Genomic DNA, 19,979 nt, shown 5'->3' on the forward strand with positions numbered 1-19,979 from the left:
ACCATGAATACAATTAAGTGAAGATTAAAGGCCTACCTCCTTTCTGGTCTGCTGGGGACAGTGGCGAACATTTTCCTTTTCATCCGAAGGCCGGTGCTTGATTCTGCACATTATGTCCTGTTTGGGATTAGAGGTGAATGAAGAAGCAGCCATTAAAGAAGATGAAACAGAATATAAAAACAGCGGGATGCTGGGTAATTATTTCCTAAATGCACGGCATGCTGATGCAGTGTTGAACAATGCTGCTCACTTGGCTGTGTACAGCACAGAGGGGCCAGAAGCATAACAGGAATGACACACACTTACACACGCAACAAAACATTCATGTACATAAATGACTAATGTGCACATGTGGGCACATATACACAAACACATACAGAGAGAGAGAGAGAGAGAGAGAGAGAGAGAGAGAGAGAGAGAGAGAGAGAGAGAGAGAGAGAGAGAGAGAGAGAGAGAGAGAGAGAGAGAAGAGAGAGAGAGAGAGAGAGAGAAAGAGTGAGTGAGTGGGGGGGGCAGGCATGAATTTGTTAAAATTTATACATCTACACATTCAACACATGTACTAACTCTCTTTCAATGTTAACTTGGTTTGAATAAGAGGCTTTGAATAAAGGGATTAAGGAGAACTGAAAGTTATTGTTAAGGCTTCAGTTCCCTCCTGGTTCTCTGCAGTGTACTGTCAGACAGACTATATGCTACAGTAAGGTATTAATTAACAGTCCTGTAGAAGCAGGTCTTAGACCTACACAGTGCTGCTCAGAGCTGTTGTGGATTAAGACCACGGGTGTATGTGAGCTGTGAAAGGCTCTGGAAGTAGGAATGGGTGGGAAATAGGGGAGGGAGCCAGTTATAAAATTTGCAATGAAGAAATTGAGCCTATTATTGTTGATGCAGCTCTGCAGAAATTAGCGGAACACATTCTTTTTGTTCCTGTCAACTTAACCTCCCCCTTCGTAAAAAAAGAGCTCTCCTCCAGCCCCTGAAACAGCCCTCTCCCTCCCTTCTTCCCCTCCTCCATCCTCCCCTTCTCCCCTCAGCCTGTCCCTGCACTTCACAATCCCTTGCTCCTTTTGAAATGAAGAGGAAAGGAAGGCTGCTGCTGCCTCAATTACACAAAGGCTCAGTGATCCCCGGCTGGCTGCATTCACTCTCCCCTCAACCCTCTCTGCAGGAATTCTAAAAGACTTTCAGCCACGTGGGCCGAACATGGGCCACCCTCTTTCCTTCTCTCTCTCTCTCTCTCTCTCTCTCTCTCTCTCTCTCTCTCTCTCTCTCTCTCTCCCCATCTCATCCTTGCTCCATCTCTCCCTGCAAACTAGCTCTTTTTGCCTTTCTATTGCTCTCTCTCTCCCTCTCTCTTTCTCTCTCTTCCTCTCAGAGAAATTAATCATGTGTGAAATGGAAACAGCAAACTGGCGGTGACACAGGCTGAACCCATGCCAGGTTGTGCTCATCAGCTAGCCGACACAGCGCAGCACCGCTCTGCTAGGCAGGTGTTAATAAAAGACACACATCCTCACACGCATACACTGATGAACCAACACACAAACCCACTCACGTGCAACCAGGTAGTTGGGAATTCTGAAGGGACTGAAGATGTTTTATTGTTTGCAATGGACTAAGCCTTCACCTCTCAGTGGACAGCAGCTATGAAACAAGCATTTTTTCATGGTTTTCTTTATTTAATTTCTTCCTTCATGTTATCTCTAATGGACTGGCATGACTAACACAAATACCCTCTAATTTGACTTTGAATACAGAAGCTTTGTATGGTGCTGTAATTGGACGCATTATAATAAATAGCTGTGAATGCATTATCAGCACATTCAGGTCAGTAATTAACGAATCTGCTTATGCCTCATCGCACACAATCAGCTCTGACACTGGGCACGTCACACTTTTCAATCAACTTAACAGAGGCTTTGGCTGAAATGAAACTGTATACACACATAGAGCATGCACTAATACATTAATTATAGATGTGCACATCTGTCCAGTAGGAAAAGTTGCTGAAATATGGCAAAAATAATTTGCATACACTGAAATCATCATCTATGAACACTCACAAGATTAGTAACAGTTGACAAGGCCTCTTCACATTATAGAAAGCTGTGCAAACCCTACAGAAGATGCAATGCATAGAGTTTGAAGATTATGTAGAGGAAACAGTATGAAAGATGTTCTCTGTTTCAGGCTTTTTCATTTCTTCCTAGATGCCAGTCAGCTGAATGTACTAAATCGCTCTTTCACTCTTTAAGAAATTAATCACTCCTACTCCCCCTTTCCTTCTGAACTGCCTTTGATAGGCTCCTTTCTTCAGCATCTAAAAGAGGCCCTTCCATAGATTTCTATTGGCACCAAGCACATACAACATTCGGCAAGAAGTAATGTAGATCATTTTTATTCATTGCCTCAAATTGTCTGCAATTATGTGCGTCAGTGGCCACCTGCTTGTCCTGAATGGCGTCGGGTCTGGCGGAGTTTGTGTGTGTATGTGTGTGTGTGTGGGTGTGTGTGTGCAAGCGTGCGAGTGCTTATGTGTGTGCGTGTGTGTGAGAAAGATTATACTAACAGGGGCCATGCAGGGCCCCCAGTCGCAGGTGAAATGGCCTTCTTGTTAGGATAATGAGCGGTCAGGGTTTGCGTGTGCCCGGCCTCAAATGGGGTGGCTGAAAAGCAGGATTATCCTTCCCAGCCCCCACTCGCACACGCTCTCTGCTACCTTCTACAAACGGGGTCACAGCAGAAGCTGCCCTCGACATGGCTAACACACGACCTAACACAGGCTGGGGTTTTTATCTTAGCATTTAAAGATGTGAGAGACAAACCAGCTGAACACAAACAGACTAAGGCATAGACACACACCTGGAGAAGCTTGTACTGCTTCATTACACAACAACGTCTGTGCTACTGTGACAGTGACACATACAATTGGGTATAATAAAACCCACCATGTTGTAATGTGAGAGAAAGGAAGGAAGGAAGGAAGGAGGGTAGGAAGGAAGATAGGAAGGAAAAAAGATAAGAAGGTAGAAATGAATGAAGGTAAAAAAAGAATTTAAGCCTAAAGACAAAAAAAAATCTGATCTCTGCTGAAGATCATTCTAAACATTTACTGTATTAATATCTACTGTGAAATTGTGGGTCAGTCATTGAACAGCCCTTTCCCACAATGCTGTGCTGTGTGGGATCTGCACTGAGCATATCTAGTGCAATGATTTGAGTATTACTTCAGATGAAAAGCTGCTGGTGGAAACACTTTCATTAGTGCAGCGTGGTGACCCGGGTTCAGCTTCTGATTAAGTATCTCTCTATTAATGAATTCTGCAGCAGGAAACCCCCTGACCCTCCAGTGCTTTCACTCGCTACAGAAACATAGAGAAATGGGCCAGGGGGAGGAGAAGTGCTGGGGAGGACAAGGAGATGAGGAGAGAAGGAAATATGCACATTTGTCAGATTAGAACAGTGCAAGTTAGCAAAATGTTATATTTCTAGGTTTCAAAACCATTCAATCTGTAAATTCTTTCTGTGTTTCCAAACTAATTTTCTTTTAGTGTTGCTGCAGCATTTTAGTCATGGGAACTTTAAAACTAATGCTTTCTGAATGGCATATTTCATCTATATGGGAATGTATATAATATATTAATCATATAAATATTCAATATTATTAATAATAATTTTGTTAAGCAAATCTTACAACAGATTGTTTTTTTGCGTTTTTACCGTTCTACAGCCTGGCAAATATTCTCTGAGCAAAACATTTGTTTTTGTTTGTTTTTTGTTTTTTTAGCAAATGTAAAAAAAAAAAAAAAAAACACACGTCAGAACCGTCTACTATTGTCATAGTAGACGTCAATGCAATTAGATCACACCTAATTTCCACAACAGTTTGTACTGTCTACTTCATCTGAACTATTTATAGCATCAATTCTATTTGCTAACTAGTTGCTTTGCTAATTATCTAACAATGCAATTAACTAGCTTTCCTCAATGCCCAGAATAAAGTTTTTACACACACACACACACACACACACACACACACACACACACACACACACACACACACACACACTTAATTTAAAAGTAGAAAATGATGAAAAGTTATATTATCCAGAAGCTGCTTTGCGACAATCTCCATGGTTAAAAGGACTACACAAACGAATTGGAACAAAAACAGATACAATTAATCATAAGGACTTCTAATGTATAGTTAATTCATGTGCATCAGGTAATGTAAAACACAAAGTCACTTAATTGTACCACTTTTATCACCTCTATCTGAATTTTGTGCAATAGATTAAATGAGTAAATGGTAAAGTGTCCTAATCAGGGGAGTGATTAGATAATGGAGCTCTTAAACACTTAAGATCTAATTCTCTAGAGCTGTGAGCAAAAGCTACATGTGTTTGCATGTGCACATAGCAAACAGAAAAGAAAAGAGATGCCTACGTTGCTGATTTTCTCAAAACTGCAGAGTCTTTGGCAAGAACGAATAATTAATGATAGGAATTATGATTTCTTTTAGTGAATCAGACCAGACATTTGGCTCGTCTTGGAAATAAAAATCTTCTTCGGCTCCCACATGGTTGAAAAGTTTTTTTTCTAAATCAGGAAATTTGTTGTTATATTTTGATCACTGATTGTACTTCTTATGGCTCAAATTGATTCATGAAATCTTTTTATCACGTTACATTAAAAGCAATAAAAACAAACAGCTCAAGTTTTAAATAGTTTTAAAAGGAAGAACTGTGATCAGCTAAGCTGCAAGAGTAAAAGCATTTGCAAAAAAGTTAGAGAGAGAAATACTGCAATATTGATATTTATAATATTTACTGCAATAACTCATTTGGCCTTGAAATGTGCATAAAATGTATACATATAACACATCAACATTGATTTACTGTAATGAAGAATTAATTTTACTTTATTATACATAAGTGTAGTTTTATCTGTACTTTCTCTCAGCATTTTCATTTTGGGAAACTTTTACATTTACTTTTTATTTTACCGCACAATATTTTACTTTTAATTCCATTTAATTTCAGCAAAAATTGCTACTTTGAAGTGAATACATAAATTGTGTTAAATTATAAACTGTCACGAGACAACAAATGTAACCCCATGGTTCTTGCAAAAGTTTCCTTGGAGTAAGGGTTATCTCTCTCTCTCTCTCTCTCTCTCTCTCTCTCTCTCTCTCTCTCTCTCTCTTTTCCCAAAAATGTGTAATGCTGCATATAAGCTGTCAAATTCACACATCTGATAACTTGCTATTAAAAGTAAACCAATTTATTAGTTATTCAATAAACTAGTACAATTGCTTATGATATTAAGAAATTCATTAGAGTAAATTGCAACAAATTTAATGTCTCATTTTCCTACAATGCAATAAGCTGTTTATCTGATTCCTACAAAACACAAAATTCATATCCGCAGTGGCAAACATTTTAGTAAATAAAATAGAAAGAAAACCTGTTGCTTACATTGATTTTTATATAATGCATAGCAGTTAAACTAACACATTATGTTTCACTTATTAAAGATCTTCAGTTTTACATTAATATTTTTGAGTTTAAAGACATGAGCCAGTATGTATGGCATGTGCCTTTTCCTGCATCACATCTGTTCCTTCCTTCCCTTCTGGCAGTTTAGCTGTGACTTTCAGAGCACTTACTACATACTATATATCAATCATTCATCGCAGGAGGCATGCTAATGTTGGCCAACAAGTTTCAGCAATGTTTCGTTAAGAAACTCTTAATGATTCATGCTATGGCTATATAACAGTTGATGACAGATAATCGCAAGAGAGTTACATTAAACTTGTTGATTCTGTTGAGCTGTTTACCTTAAAATCACACAGGGGCATTTATAATACAAAAAATTATATTGAAATATTTTGGACATTGGATTCTTTTTCAAAGAAAAAGCACTCATATTTAAGGTACATTCTTCACATAAACAACACATACACACTTCCACACTATAGTAAATAATGATGCTACTATAAAACCTTAAGGACATTTCACTTTAGATTGAGGTGTTCATTCCAAAATTACAAGCAAACTAACTTATTTAAATTGTAAGTCACAGCTTGGAATAAAATCTCTTAATTTCTCATCTATCTCACATTTTTCTCAGATCCAAAAACAAACATAAAAATGCAATCTCTCCTCATTCATAATATCATGAAACAGAAGACTTTTAACATCAATAATAAACCAGATGCATCATCCAAAACTCCGACAACCCATAGTACAGAATTTCACATCAAAGTGCCCTGTTCCTCATTTATGTCATCCGGGGCTAAGCTCTCTGGAAGGAGCTGTCATCAGGCTCTTGGTTGTCCTGCTGAAATGACGTTATCCAATTATTCAGTGCCTAATCAGCCTGTTTTGGTTGCTCTCGTCTCTCTGAGGTACTCCACAGTATAAACAGTTCACTTACTGCACACAGAAAGGGGCTAATCAAGGGAATTATTGTTTTGCTGCTCCAATTTGCCAGCTACGAGTTCGGCACTGATTGGGATGAAAATGTGCTATTGTGTGTCCTGTTCATGCTTGAACTTCAAGTGAAAATAATGCTATATGAATCATTCCTGGATGATAAGAGACGTACGAATTAAAAAGAATAACACTGAATTCAAGTTGCATTGTATTAATGTTTTTTCCCCTAGAGAATTGTAACTCTGTTTTTTTCAAACTGATAATTCAAGAAAAGATGAAGGCTAATGGGGAATTTGCAGTGAGAAAAGGACAGGGAAAAAAAGGCAAAGGGACTACAACTAAATGTCAGAAGGAACAGAAGTAAGAAATGAACAGCAGGCACCTCTGAAGACACATCTATGACACAAACATTTTTGCAAGAGGTCCTTTATTTGGATATAGGTAATAATAGAAATATGACTTGAGTATAGGATCCAATATACAATCAGGTCACATAAAACAAAATCTCATCTCTGCAAGCAGATAAACATGTGGTGTAACTGGAAATTTTCTTTAAACCTACACTGGAATTCTTGTCCAGTTCTCTCCTGGAACACTAAATTTGATCAGCTTGTTCCTGCTACTTTTCCAAATACAGACTTCCTCAATATATCAGAATGAGTTACTCGAAATTCACAGAAATCCATGAAAAGGTTGACTGGAACCCAATGACGCATTGGAAAGGCACCAGGCTAAAGGGCATGTATAGAAAAGTGCTCTGGGCAAATTCAGCCCAGGAAAGACACTTACCTTATGTGTCCACAGTTAAAGCTTTAGACGCTAAGCAATTTCCTGGCACAGTTTGATTTTGATTGTACAGACTCACAAGACATCAACTTATTATATGAATGTGTTCCAGATTTGGGATACAATACAATCCCCTGTCGAAAACAATCAACATGTTGATTGAAAAAAGTGTACACTCAAAAGAAATGATTTGGGTGATGGAACGTTTAAGACTAAGACTAGCTGGAACTATATTCCTAGCACTTCTGACATCTGGTACATAAAGATAGAGAGAGAGAGAGAGAGAGAGAGAGAGAGAGAGAGAGAGAGAGAGAGATTATCTCATAAAGAGGATAGAACAGGCTTTGTTAAAACATGATTAGTATTATGCTTGAACACTTGCACTCTCTGAGATAGTTGATGAAAGATTGGGAGCAGTTTCAATGCTCCCACAGTTATGATAAGTTTCCTGAGTACACACTGTGTATGAATGAATATTTCCTGTAGTCAGTGTTGCCAAAACACTACCAGTATTCATACGCAAGAAAGAATTGGTGGTGTGAACCCAGGTGATAAGTCTGTGGCAGTATTTGGGCCTACCCTATGGTCTGATGCTGCATCAATTTCTCACAGAGAACTGGAATTACAATGCAGGTGGATGGAATCCTAAAAAAATCAGGAAGAGCTGAGCGTTATCTGGAAAGCCTAAATAGCCATCAGCCTTGGGATGTTTTCACACTTTTCTTTTGCACTCTAGGTCATTTTGCACCATTTGGGTGTGTTTGGTCAACTGTGAAAGCTGTTTTTGAGCATAGGTGCAGCCCTGGGAACTGAGCTTAAAAACAGTGGTCTAGGGTTTGCTTCAAGCGAGCCCAGCTGTGGAAAAGACCATGACTGAAAGCAAATACCATGGTGGTGAAAGGCAAGTTTTCTTAACATTAAGAGTAAAGTCTGTATTTATACACAGTCCAATATTTAAAACCTGGAATATCAAATAACAAAATAATTTACGTAATTTGAAAAATATCAGTTAAAACAATAATGATATGTATGTTTGAAATAACGTCAAGTGAAATTCTTTTGCATGAAACCAAATTTGCAACATTGATGATCTCCTGCTAACAAGTTCAGAATCGATTCTGGATTTGGACAAAGCTTATATTCTTATGATGAATTGATGTGTACTTACTTGTGCTGGAAGTATATCAAGAATAATTTTTGACTAACTGAAAGTTTAGTATAATTAACTTTCAAATGGTGTCCAAATTTCTTTTGTTGCTGTAAATGCTAATTAGAAGTAACAGAATACATGGTGTACCGATTTGGTCATGATGTTATATTTCTTAATATACTTTATACTGAATATATTGGTTATTTTTATTATTGTGATTATTGTGCTGTTGGCTTGAGTCTTAAATAATATACATACATAATATAAATCTTACTTATATACTTATATACATACAAGTCTCAAGGTTCTTCACTGACAAAGACCACTTAACAGAACTACTATAGTGTAAGTACAGTGAACATAATAATTAACACAGTATGTGACAGAACACGGTGAAATTGCTGGCAACCTCATCAACAAACCTGATTCAGTTAAATCCTCTGCAGGATACTCAAACAGCTCTATGAACTGATCCAGTAGACATGTCTCCAACCCCTGATTTTCCAATTACTGTACTTTCTTTTAAAGCTCTAGCTGATAAAGATGCATATAACAAATGTTGGTAGGTGTAAAGTGGCAATAATTTTTATAAGGGAAAGGTACCCTCTGGAACAAACCATAATACAACATGCACATATTATTGTATTATGCAATGGATAGACTACTAATGGATGATGTTGGTTTTGTCCAAAACAGTTACGAAAACTACTGAGCCAATGAATATATACAGCTGTTTATGGTGCTCCTGCTGCTTCCCTAAATTGTGCTATATGTCAACCTTTTTCTTTCTCCTTTTTCTGAAAAGAATATGCATTACTGCACCAACACGAAAAAAAAGGACATATGTAAGAGCTTTTTTGTTACTGAGAACTGAATTTGTAGCATGCACACAGCAAAATATTCCTAAGCTTAAAACAGTCACTCTGCTCATTTTACCATGCTATTTAGTGTATTAAGAGGCAACTGCTCAGATTTTTTTTACACCTCAACATTTTCAAGTCATGCGCTATTATCATAAATCTTACCAGACCTCAGTTACAACATGTCAGGACCTTCTATTTCCTCAGGACATACAGAGATATCAGGCAAAGAGGACACAGAAACAAATGGAAAATCCTTTAACAACAGGACTGAATAGACCTCTGTAAAGAATGTTCTTATGAGGCTGCGGCGCCATGGCAAGCCACAAGTTAGACTGTAAAAGCATGCAGGGGAGGTAGGGGGAGCTTCAGAAGTCAAGTCTATCTGGAACATTTTACTGCGTTGTATTAGTTACTGTATGTTTGAAAAGCCCATTAGCAGGTGTGTCTTTACTATTTGACCTAACAAAGGCCTTTGTGTTTAAAAGAGTCAGCCTGACTGGATAATTTCTCAATAAAAACAGAGCTGCTGGCGAATGAGCTCAAGTACACACACCTACATGCCTCGCTGGTGTGCAGCAACTTTAAATGCACGTGTAGGCAAACACACCCAAACACACATTTACAAAGTATACAAAATATATATATTGTTTCTGTTCTATAATATAGAAACAAATATAATGACTTAAAATAATATTTTTAATGAGTAGATACAAAAATCAGATCAAAGACATGATCTTCTTAAATAGGTGTTCTATGTAAGGGTCAATTTGAATTAGTAATAATTTTTTTTATATACTACACTATATGCCATGTCAGTGGAATCAGAAAAAATCTTTCACAGTGAATAGCTTAAAAATCATATTTAAATGATAAAAAACATAAAATAAAATTATATTTTGTGCGGGGCGTATGATAAACAAATTTACAGCTGATGCAAAAACTGTTCCTATCATCTGTTTTTGATGGCTAGAAGATCATGTGATCAACATCATTCACTCAAATTACAGTGTTCAGTGGCAGTCGACTTCCTTTGCAAGTATTCACATGTAAAAAAAGGAAGAGAACATCTATATCACTAGCATTCCTTGGCTCGCTTTTAAGAGGTTCTACACAAATACACGGCTGCAATTGCCTTGGTATTCACAGCCATAAAAGCTACTTTATGAGTCTGTCAGAAGAAGCAATTCAGCTGGGTCTTCAGAGCAGAAAAATAATCAGATAATACACAACTATAGTGGACTGGCTTTTGCTTGTGCTCGCAGTTACAGAAGTAGTTGATATGGAAAGTAAAACAAATCAATGTCATGCCACTTGGGAGCCTAATGATATAAAGAGGAAATTTGTTCAATTTAACAGTGTGTGTATCTCACGACATAATGCTGATCAATAAAAAATCTTAACATTTATGACTACAGAATGTCTCATCTATTGCTGACAGACATGTCTTTATGAAATATAATATCAAAATACAAATTAATTTTCAAAGATTACTAAGGTCAATTTCTGTACTGTGTAATTAACATAATATTATAAGGGGGGAAACAGAGGGAGTTGGTAATACATTGATAGGGAACATAACCTTTCAAGCAGCTTCAAGATTTATGCAGGCAAAGAATAGATAGATCAAGACAGGCCTAGATTTCATTAGCTTTGAGAGACAATAATGGTTTTCATTCCTCTTTCATTCGAGCCCACTCTTTCTGTCATTTCTCCCAACCCCATGAGTCTGAGTGGAGTCTGATTGAAAGGAACCATCATATGCACATCACTGTTGCCCCACATCATTCAGAGAACAAACCGTTTTAGAACCTTAACTATAGCAGCAGCACTGATTGCTCAGGCACCGGCAATTTCCTAACCAACCACCACCTGAACAATGATGTGTTCAGCCCTCTTCTCCCCAGCCTTTCAGACGAGGAATCATTTCACAGTTTGGAACGAGATCTCCATAGCAACTCCTCTTTGAGGGGTTTAGAATCACCATCCAGTAATTCTATGATCATCAGCCACAACCATTCCCAACCGTTCTTTTCAGAGCGGCCACAGAGGAGAAGAGTGAGGGAGGGAGTGAGGGAGGGAGTGAGGGAGGGAGGGAGGGCGGTGGGGAGGTAAGGGGGTGGTTGAGGGGGAGGAAGTGCTGAAATTCTACAGTCTATTTCAGGCAATTCATGTACACAGTCTCCATTAGAATTCAAAATATTTCGACCTTCAATCAAGCAGCGTTATGTGAAGCTGCTTCGATCTCCAGTCAAGACGAGCAAATGTTTTAGTCTAATCACCCAGGATGAGTGGAGGCAGACAGAGCCTACTCGATCGGAGGCGAATCAAAATGCTCTTTTTAAACACTGACTGTCTCAACACAAAGCACAAACACACAGCGCTGGATTCTGACCCCCTCCTCTGTCTCTGCCTGTCTGCAAATGGATCCTAAAATACAGTAGATTTGCTCAGTGACTATAATCACATTTTACATTATGACTGCAGAGAGGGTAAATGCATCATTTGTACTGTAAATTGGACAGATTTTTCTATGCAGTTGTTCATCAATGTAACTGTGTCCAAGGCCTCTGTCTGCTCCCTAACTGACTAACAAAACTCTTAAACTAATATCCATGCGTATGCATGTGCACTACACCACATATAATAACAGTCCTGCAACATTACTGATTCCATTTTAACCTATATTTGTGTCTCACTTGGCATCTTATTTAAATAGCATTGTTTTTGCATTGCACTAGATGTTTCATTTGTACTACTTGACACATTGCACAAGACATGATTTTCTCTGCAGTCTCTGGTGCCTTGGAGTGCTGAACATCATTTCAGAATAAAGCCAAGTGACAATTCACTTAGGTAGTCAAGTTGATGAGCACTCGATGAGACTAAAGTGAAAACTGGTGTTACAGCTTGACAACATTTTACATGTCACAGCAACACAGTGCACTTGTTAACCTTTATTGTAAACTACAATACAAAACTCTCTCCACAATAAACAAACAATAAACCACAGTATTGTTGCAAGCTACACAAAGGAAATATATGGAAACAGATCATGTGATCCTGCCAGGGATATAAAATATATGATAATATTTTTACAAGGAGAAAAGAAATTGTTGAAGCCAACTCTGACGGTGTTCAGGTGCTACTCAGTGTAATTCAAGACACTGTGGTTAGGCCTCAAACTAATGATAGCAAAGCATCTCTACATAGCACATAGTTTTTTAAACATACTTAGATTTTCCTGATTGTCCTGATTGTCCGATGGTATTCCCGCAGCTTTATCAAGAATATGGTGCCGTAAAATAACAACCTTGCTCTGCTAAGCTAAGCTATTTTGCAAAGACTGCTCCACATACCTCTTGCTCTAAATACCCTCACGCAGGTGCCGGTGTCACTAGCGATTAGTGAGTGGGAGGTTTTGGAGGAGCCAAGTATAACAGCAGCGGTTCAATTGATCAACCACATCCAGGCCATGGTAAAATGTGCTGTGCTGAAGTTTTGGCTGCTCTAGATATTAAGCAAGAATTACAAGTTGGGAAGAATAGAAATTGTAAATGTGTACCAGACTGAGGCAACATAGAAAAGGAGGGAAGGTTTTTGACAACTTTAACTTTTAGACCTACAGACAAAGCAGGGGAAAGGGGCAAAGATACAATCCTTATTACTGGAAGAGAAACAAACAAATTAACTGATTGTTCTACTGGAAACACAATCAAGCAGAACTAAACAAAATAGCAGAAACAGAATAGAATAGAATAGAATAGAATAGAATAGAATAGAATAGAATAGAATAGAATAAACAAATGTATTTTGTTTTCTTTGACCTTACATCACTTATTTACCCACACACACACACACACACACACACACACACACACACATGGTCCCATCATTCCTGAAGTATACTGTATATGCAGGAAACCTTTTCCTTGTGCAAACTCTTAGAACATGAGGACTGCTGAGGCATTATTTTTCAGCATCCCTTCTAATAGTTTTTGGAAACTTCCTCTGAAAGAAAATCCACTGTTTTCTCAGACTTCTTAAAGACAGTCCAAAAGAAAAATAATATCTGCAAAGCACTCACAGGGTTGTTGAACAACCCAAGATTCTCTCACTTAACACAGCCGAATCTGAAGCTGCAGATCTAGTTCGAATGCTGCCTGGCTTCAATCAGACTGCTGATCCATTGGCTGTGAATTGAAATGTGGCTGTACAGCCACCTCAGATAACTTTGAGTACTTTACATAGACAGACTGTTTGCCAGACAACCTCAGTCCTTTTTAGTGCTATTATATATATTATATATATTTTTTTATTTAACAGCAATTCTCTCTGCCAGGAAAGAAATGCAGTGACAAATATTATACTAAAGGACTCACTGCCCTTTTTGTTGAACACCAGCACACCTGCACATTCATGGAGTAACCTAATTATTATCTAATCATGTGGCAGAAGCATTATGCACAAATTATGTAGATATTGTTCAATAGTTACAGTTAATGTTCATTTATATTATGTAATATCTGTAACTTTAAACAGGGCAGAGTTGTTGGTACCAGAGAGGCTGGTTTGGGTATTTTAGAAGCTGGCATTTTTCACACACAACAATCTCTTGAGCTTAAACAGACTCACACAAAAAACACTATATTTGCTTTTTTGCTCATCACATTTGTACAGAGTTCTGATTGGAGTTGCCACAAACGTCCTGGTGGCTCAGACCAGTCTGGAGGTTCTCTGATATCTCTCATCGACAAGGAGTTTCAGCCTGCAGACCCTCCACTCAAAGGATTTTTTTTAAACCATTGTTTGTAAACTCTAGAGATGTTATGTGTGAAAATCCAAAGAGATCAGCAGCCAAGATCAATGTCACAAAAAAAATTTATTTGTACATTTACTGAAGCTCTTCACCTGCATCTGCATGATTTTGCACTATAGTATTGACACATGATTGATGATTTAATAACTACATGAATGTGTAGTTCCCGGTGTTTCTAATAAAGTGGGTGTTAAGAATAGATTTTACTGTGCTCTTAACACCATAAATATATTCTCGAAATCGAAATCAATCAAGGAAGATATTTCCTAGTCCATGTGATGCTGGTTTCACAAACCAATGAAAGCAAAACCCAATTGTGCCAGGAATTAATGCACTGCCAAAACACATAATTCACAAAAGTGGAATTGAGCTATAAGTCATCTCTCTGTTCTTTGTAACACACTTCACACATTTTGGCAAACATCTGAAGCAGGAAAAAGCGTGCTTCCCACTACCATGTAATCAGACAAAATAAAAGAAGTTCCCTGAATGTGGAAACATGTACCATCTGACATTGGATAAAACATTTCTATAATTACCAAACAAAGATTGGAATGGTTAATGGTTAAGTGGTGGAGCAACCACTTATTCTCAATGGAATCCACTTTAGGAAAACAATGGCAGGTCAAGATAGAGAGCTGTAAATTCATGAGGAAAAGTTATATGTACTGGTATTCATGAGTAGTGTTTATAATAGTAAGGTGATGGTTTATTTAGATATCCATGCTACTTAACAGCACTGTGATATAGACACAAACCAAGAGGGTATTTTTTTTTTTTTTGCCACACACAGAACAATTTAATGGGGATAGAAAATTTGTCCCGTGATTTGTTTCTTGGGTTTTGACAATCATTCAGCATGTCTGTCTCTAGCGGATCTAGTGCATGTATAGCATCTATATTACTCTGGGGAACACAATCCCTTCATGCCTGAACTCGATGTTACAAACAGCACCATAATAATGGTCTTCACCTGCAGGCAAGGAAAAACATGAAACAAATGCCCTTCCATACTCCCCTTCAACATATGGAAATGTCACAGGGGTAGGGAGCCCCATCAAAGTCCGAGAAGACTTCAGGAGCCTCAAATGCCGTCTGTCACACCGAGCCGGGCAACTATTGGAAAATGGCTTCAGACCTGCCGTGCCACCCTCATTACTGTGTCCAGCATTAATCCTAGGTAGAGTGCGCGGAGAACAATAAGAATAAATGCTCTGTATTGTAACCCTGCCTGCTCTGCCTCACTCTCTGAACATTGCACAGCCACTAATCAGAGCTCTTCTCAAGTAATGGGAAAGTCAATAGCTGCATACAATCAGTAAACAAATTCTTCTATTTTTAAAAAGAGCCCTGGTCTCCATTTTAGAGCTGGCAATTTAAGTTATTCTACCGTGTAACACCTTAATTGTGTAAGACAAAGAAGATGTCGAGAGTACAAAGGAGCTGGGAGTGGAGCAGGAGCTTCATGTAATTTCTGTGCTGCCATGCACAGATGACATGTGATAAGCATTCTGCTTTGCCAAGAGCAGTTTTGCTGATGCCAAATGACAGTTTGCAGTTAGTAGCCATAATAAGACACAGGCAAACTGTTTGTCTTTAACTTACTGCAAATGTCACTCTCTTAATGAAGATAAAAGAAATGCAGTTAGGAGCATATCAAGCACATGCCATGTATAATTGTGTTCTTAGATCAGTTTATCGGCAGCTAAACAATTGTTTTCATTTTCGACATTCAAACTGAAACTGTTGCCTTTCGAAGATATTGATCTTTTCAAGTCACACTGTTCTGTTTCATTTGAGAACAGAACATGCCATTGTGTACCTTGCAGACATTCAAAAAAAAATGTATCTTTGGTATAATAAATATCGAGAATATCGAGTGAAAACATACAAAATAAATGTTTATATTATTTTATTACTTAGTACACGTATAGTCTTGGGCAGTAGACATGTAAACAATAGTTCAGATCGGCTGCAAGTCAAAATTGTACAAAAAAAAAATCATACTTTCAGTGATGGGACTCAAAGCTGTGATTCTCAACAAGAGCTTGGAGTCACACTACCCAAGTTTAACTCTGTGAACTCCATGAAGTCAGACGAGGCATGAGTATGAAACAGTTAGAGTCTTATCACGATCAGACCTGACAGATGCTTATCAAGATGACTCAAGCGTGACAGAGAATAAAGGCTTTACTTTACACAGCCTTTAACACGAATTAAATATATACACATACATGTATATCACACAACATGCCAGAAAAAAAATCCTTACACCAATAGTAACTAAGCATACAATAAATTTAATGACCTGATGGTATTCAAGATAACACAAGGAAAGTCCTATATTATGTAATATTCTGTGTCAGAACAGAATAAACAATCACAATAATAAAGGGACTTATGTTCTCTCTCTAAGTGAACCATTAAGGATCCTATCTGGAAACCTACATAATAGTATTTCTATACTGTCATAGGTTCCAAGTTAAACACTTTTCGGAAGATGGGAACTCTTAATCATCCAGTTAACACTTAGATCTGTTGAACGTTTTTTTTTCCAAAGACTTCATTTAAACCTTATATAAACTGTCAGTACTGTGTGCATTATAACTAGTATTTTAGTACTAGATAGCACAGAACTTTAGGTAGAGATCTCACTTTACATTTTATGCACATCATGGACAACTAAGACTAAAAAGAATGACATATACACTACATTTTCCAAAGACATCTACACTAACCCTGTTTCATTCTCTTGCATTCTGTACAAACATATTCCTTACACTAATGTCGCAAACATTCTTCTACATTTAAGGAAATTAAACAACATTAACTCGTTGTGTGTGTAGCAGTTTGGGTGCGACCAAAACCAGTTCAGGAGCGCGTTTTTATTTATTTATCCGCCCTAAAACACATTGCTGTATACACATCTGATGTGTGTATAAATAATTTAATTCTGACATTTGATGACTTTAAAAAGCCATTGCGCCTTACATGAATTTAGATACATTTCGGATCTAATGCGCTTTGCCTTTTCCAAGAATTTGCTAGACTTTCCCCTTTATGTGAACGTACTTGCAAAGGTGTGATGCAACCGTTTCGGTTGTTTGTAAACACTAAAGATTTCCCACATTTCCAGACTCGTGATCTGGTGCGCACAGATGACGAAATGTATCATCATTGCAATCAAGCGTTTCATTAGAGCTGCGCATCGCAATGAGACAAGTGTGACCTGGGGCTGCCTGAAAAACGCACAAGCGCCGAAACACTTTATACACGTTTCTTTTTTTTTCTTTTAATAAAAAAGAATTGAATGTTCATAAACTAGAGACTATGCAAAAGTGATTATTCAGGGTTATGTTGTATTCCTGTTGTGCATTAGGAAGAGGAACGAGCAGGTGGGTGTGAGGATGATGCACTTAAGGACTTGTGGATAACAAGGATTTAAGTTTGCACAGATTAGTTAATTATCCACAAATGCGCTTTTCCTCTTAAGGGTGGGGACACATCACTGCCAGAGGCAAAAAAAACCCGAGTGTGTGTGAAATCCCCCACCAGCTCCGCATCTTCACACACAGCGAGCGGAGCTGAAATGATCCAGATCTTGTCCGAGACCAGGACCTTTTGAAAAGAGACCACCTTAACGAATAGGTCGGGATTAATCATTTATCTTTAGCTGCTTAAAGCAGTGATGGATGTGTACCGTCACTCAGCCTTAGCACAATAGAAGCACAACGTTTTGTTCCTGCCAAATAAATCACCCGCATTGTTTAAGGTACATTGATCAGTCTAATGACTTGTAATAGGCTTCTAATTGGCACAAAAATCTGCTCGCCAGGTACACCAGCTGACAGGATGTGGTGTTTCAAATCACAGACAAAACCATTTTTTAGTAACAGAAATATTTCAATACCTCGGTATGAAAATACCAAAGGTAATAACATTCATTTTAAATTAAATAAAGGACAAGCATCAATTGAAAGACACTCAGTATACTACAAATAATCCCAGCTTTTACAATGCATGAAATCACTATGCTCATTAATTCATTATTGATTATTAATTAATTAGTCTTTTCTTAGAAATTACATGAATCTCTTTCATTTATTTATTTAGAATTATTAACACTACATTTTACAAAGTGTAAATATCCCGTTTTATTTTCAATATAGCCTCTTTCTAAATCACACAAGACGATTAATTTATCTATAGTGTTTTCCGTGGTGTTTTTTTAAAGAATTCACATAAATAAATATAAATACAAACCTAAAGGATTAAATCAGATCAGTTCAAAATAACATCACATTCGTCTAATATTACAATTGCTGTACAAAATATAAAACTAGATTCGTTTGGGAAAACCCAATATAATTGATATGCTCGAATTGATTACAGATAAATACAGCAGTCATCTGTAATACGAGGCGCAGAGAGAAAGTTGCACATGCATATGAGAGGGAGACTTTCTGCAGCCAAATACGAGTATTTTTTTTTAACAGATATTTAATGGCGTTAATTGTTTGCCTGTCAATTTACTATAATTGCAGAAATGAAGTAATTTTCGAGGCTCTGTCATGCGAATTTGAATAAACTTTTCAGATTCCCCTCTCCATAGGAGGGATTTAAAGCGCAGCGCTTTGGAGCAAATTGCGGCCGGGCTGCCTGGCACCGCTCAGCCCCTATAATGGAGCATTATTTGGCAATTTTGAATACCGTAATGCACAGCTTTCTGCGAGACCATTTTCAAGAAAATTGCTTTAACTTTTAAAAGGATGATGATTCACTCTAAAGCAGGCCATTGTTAAATTATGCCATTAACTTTAAATGTTTTAACAAGTAAAAAAAAAAACACACACACACACACACACACACACACACACACACACACACACACACTGGTATGATGCATTGATCTTCGTATAAAAGACAAAAAATAAAGACGCATAATTTAGGTACAGAAATATATAAGAAAGAAGTGACAGTATAGCTGAATTAATCTTTGTATTTCAAACTAGAAAAGAATTTCCTATTTGCAATTGCAAGTCGTCCTATACCTTTCTCCATACTTCATTATAGACTTTACTGTTTGGATGCCTAAAAATGTGTGAAGCTTCAAGTGGAAATTATGGGACGCATCATGTAAGACACGCGCGCGCTGCTTTTCCAAAGGCATTTAAACGGAGCGCTGCTGTGGGCGCACGCGCGCATTTTACCCCCACAACCACACACGCACGCACGCACACACACACACACGCACGCACAAAACCCACGATCTTTCACACCTGTTGTGAAATCAGTAATTCCCCACTGATTTTCTCCTCCAGGCTTGTCCTGAGGTGACTGCAAATTACAAAAAGTGCGATCAGTGTACATTTTTTAAAATCCGTCGTAAATATAAAAGAAAGAAAGAAAGAAAAAGTTTATGAACTTGCATACCGAAGTGAACATTATTGCGTAAGCTGAAAAGAACACGTTCGAACAATTTTACGCTTTAAGCATATTCATTTCAAATGTACAAAAATATATAAGATATAGTGGATGCAGATTGGAATTTTTTCATATGAAAGCATATCGGTAGAAAATTTGTTGTCACCTATAAATCTTTTCCTTTCATTTAGCGTGCAGGCTGTCACAGGCGAACGTCAGAAACGGGATTAAACAAATCAAGACATCATGCACAAGTGGGAAAAAAAACAGAAATCAGTCGCTTACCACAGAAGAGCGCAGGATTATTATACACCAATATGAGCTCTACTCTATTATAAGTGCAGGGACTGCGCCTTGATGGCCATATAGCCTACATATAAAAAACCTTAAAAATACCAGATCGCTTGACGCCTGACAGTGGGATCGGTACCTCGGTTATTGATTGACATGCTACTTTAGTATTTCTGTCATGGACACGTCTCTTATTGGCTGAACTC

At 37.7% G+C, this 19,979-nt stretch overlaps 1 long non-coding RNA gene across 4 annotated transcripts in view; it reads right to left on the bottom strand.

Moving 5' to 3' along the window:
• LOC124382851 overlaps nucleotides 1–19,896 on the bottom strand; it is a 22,803-nt gene extending 2,907 nt beyond the window's left edge. For 2 of the 4 annotated variants that reach the window (XR_006925126.1, XR_006925124.1), the window contains exons 1-2: nucleotides 19,768–19,896; nucleotides 37–117 (exon numbers count right to left, since the gene is read on the bottom strand). This is a non-coding gene — a long non-coding RNA (uncharacterized LOC124382851). Of the gene's footprint in view, nucleotides 1–36; nucleotides 118–9,409; nucleotides 12,118–19,337; nucleotides 19,396–19,767 lie in introns of those variants that run through there. The other 2 variants (XR_006925125.1, XR_006925127.1) reach the window with 2 other exon arrangements.
• Between the last annotated feature and the right edge of the window lie 83 nt (nucleotides 19,897–19,979).

Source organism: Silurus meridionalis, chromosome 3 (genome assembly GCF_014805685.1).
Source record: "Silurus meridionalis isolate SWU-2019-XX chromosome 3, ASM1480568v1, whole genome shotgun sequence".
Lineage (NCBI taxonomy): Eukaryota > Metazoa > Chordata > Actinopteri > Siluriformes > Siluridae > Silurus > Silurus meridionalis.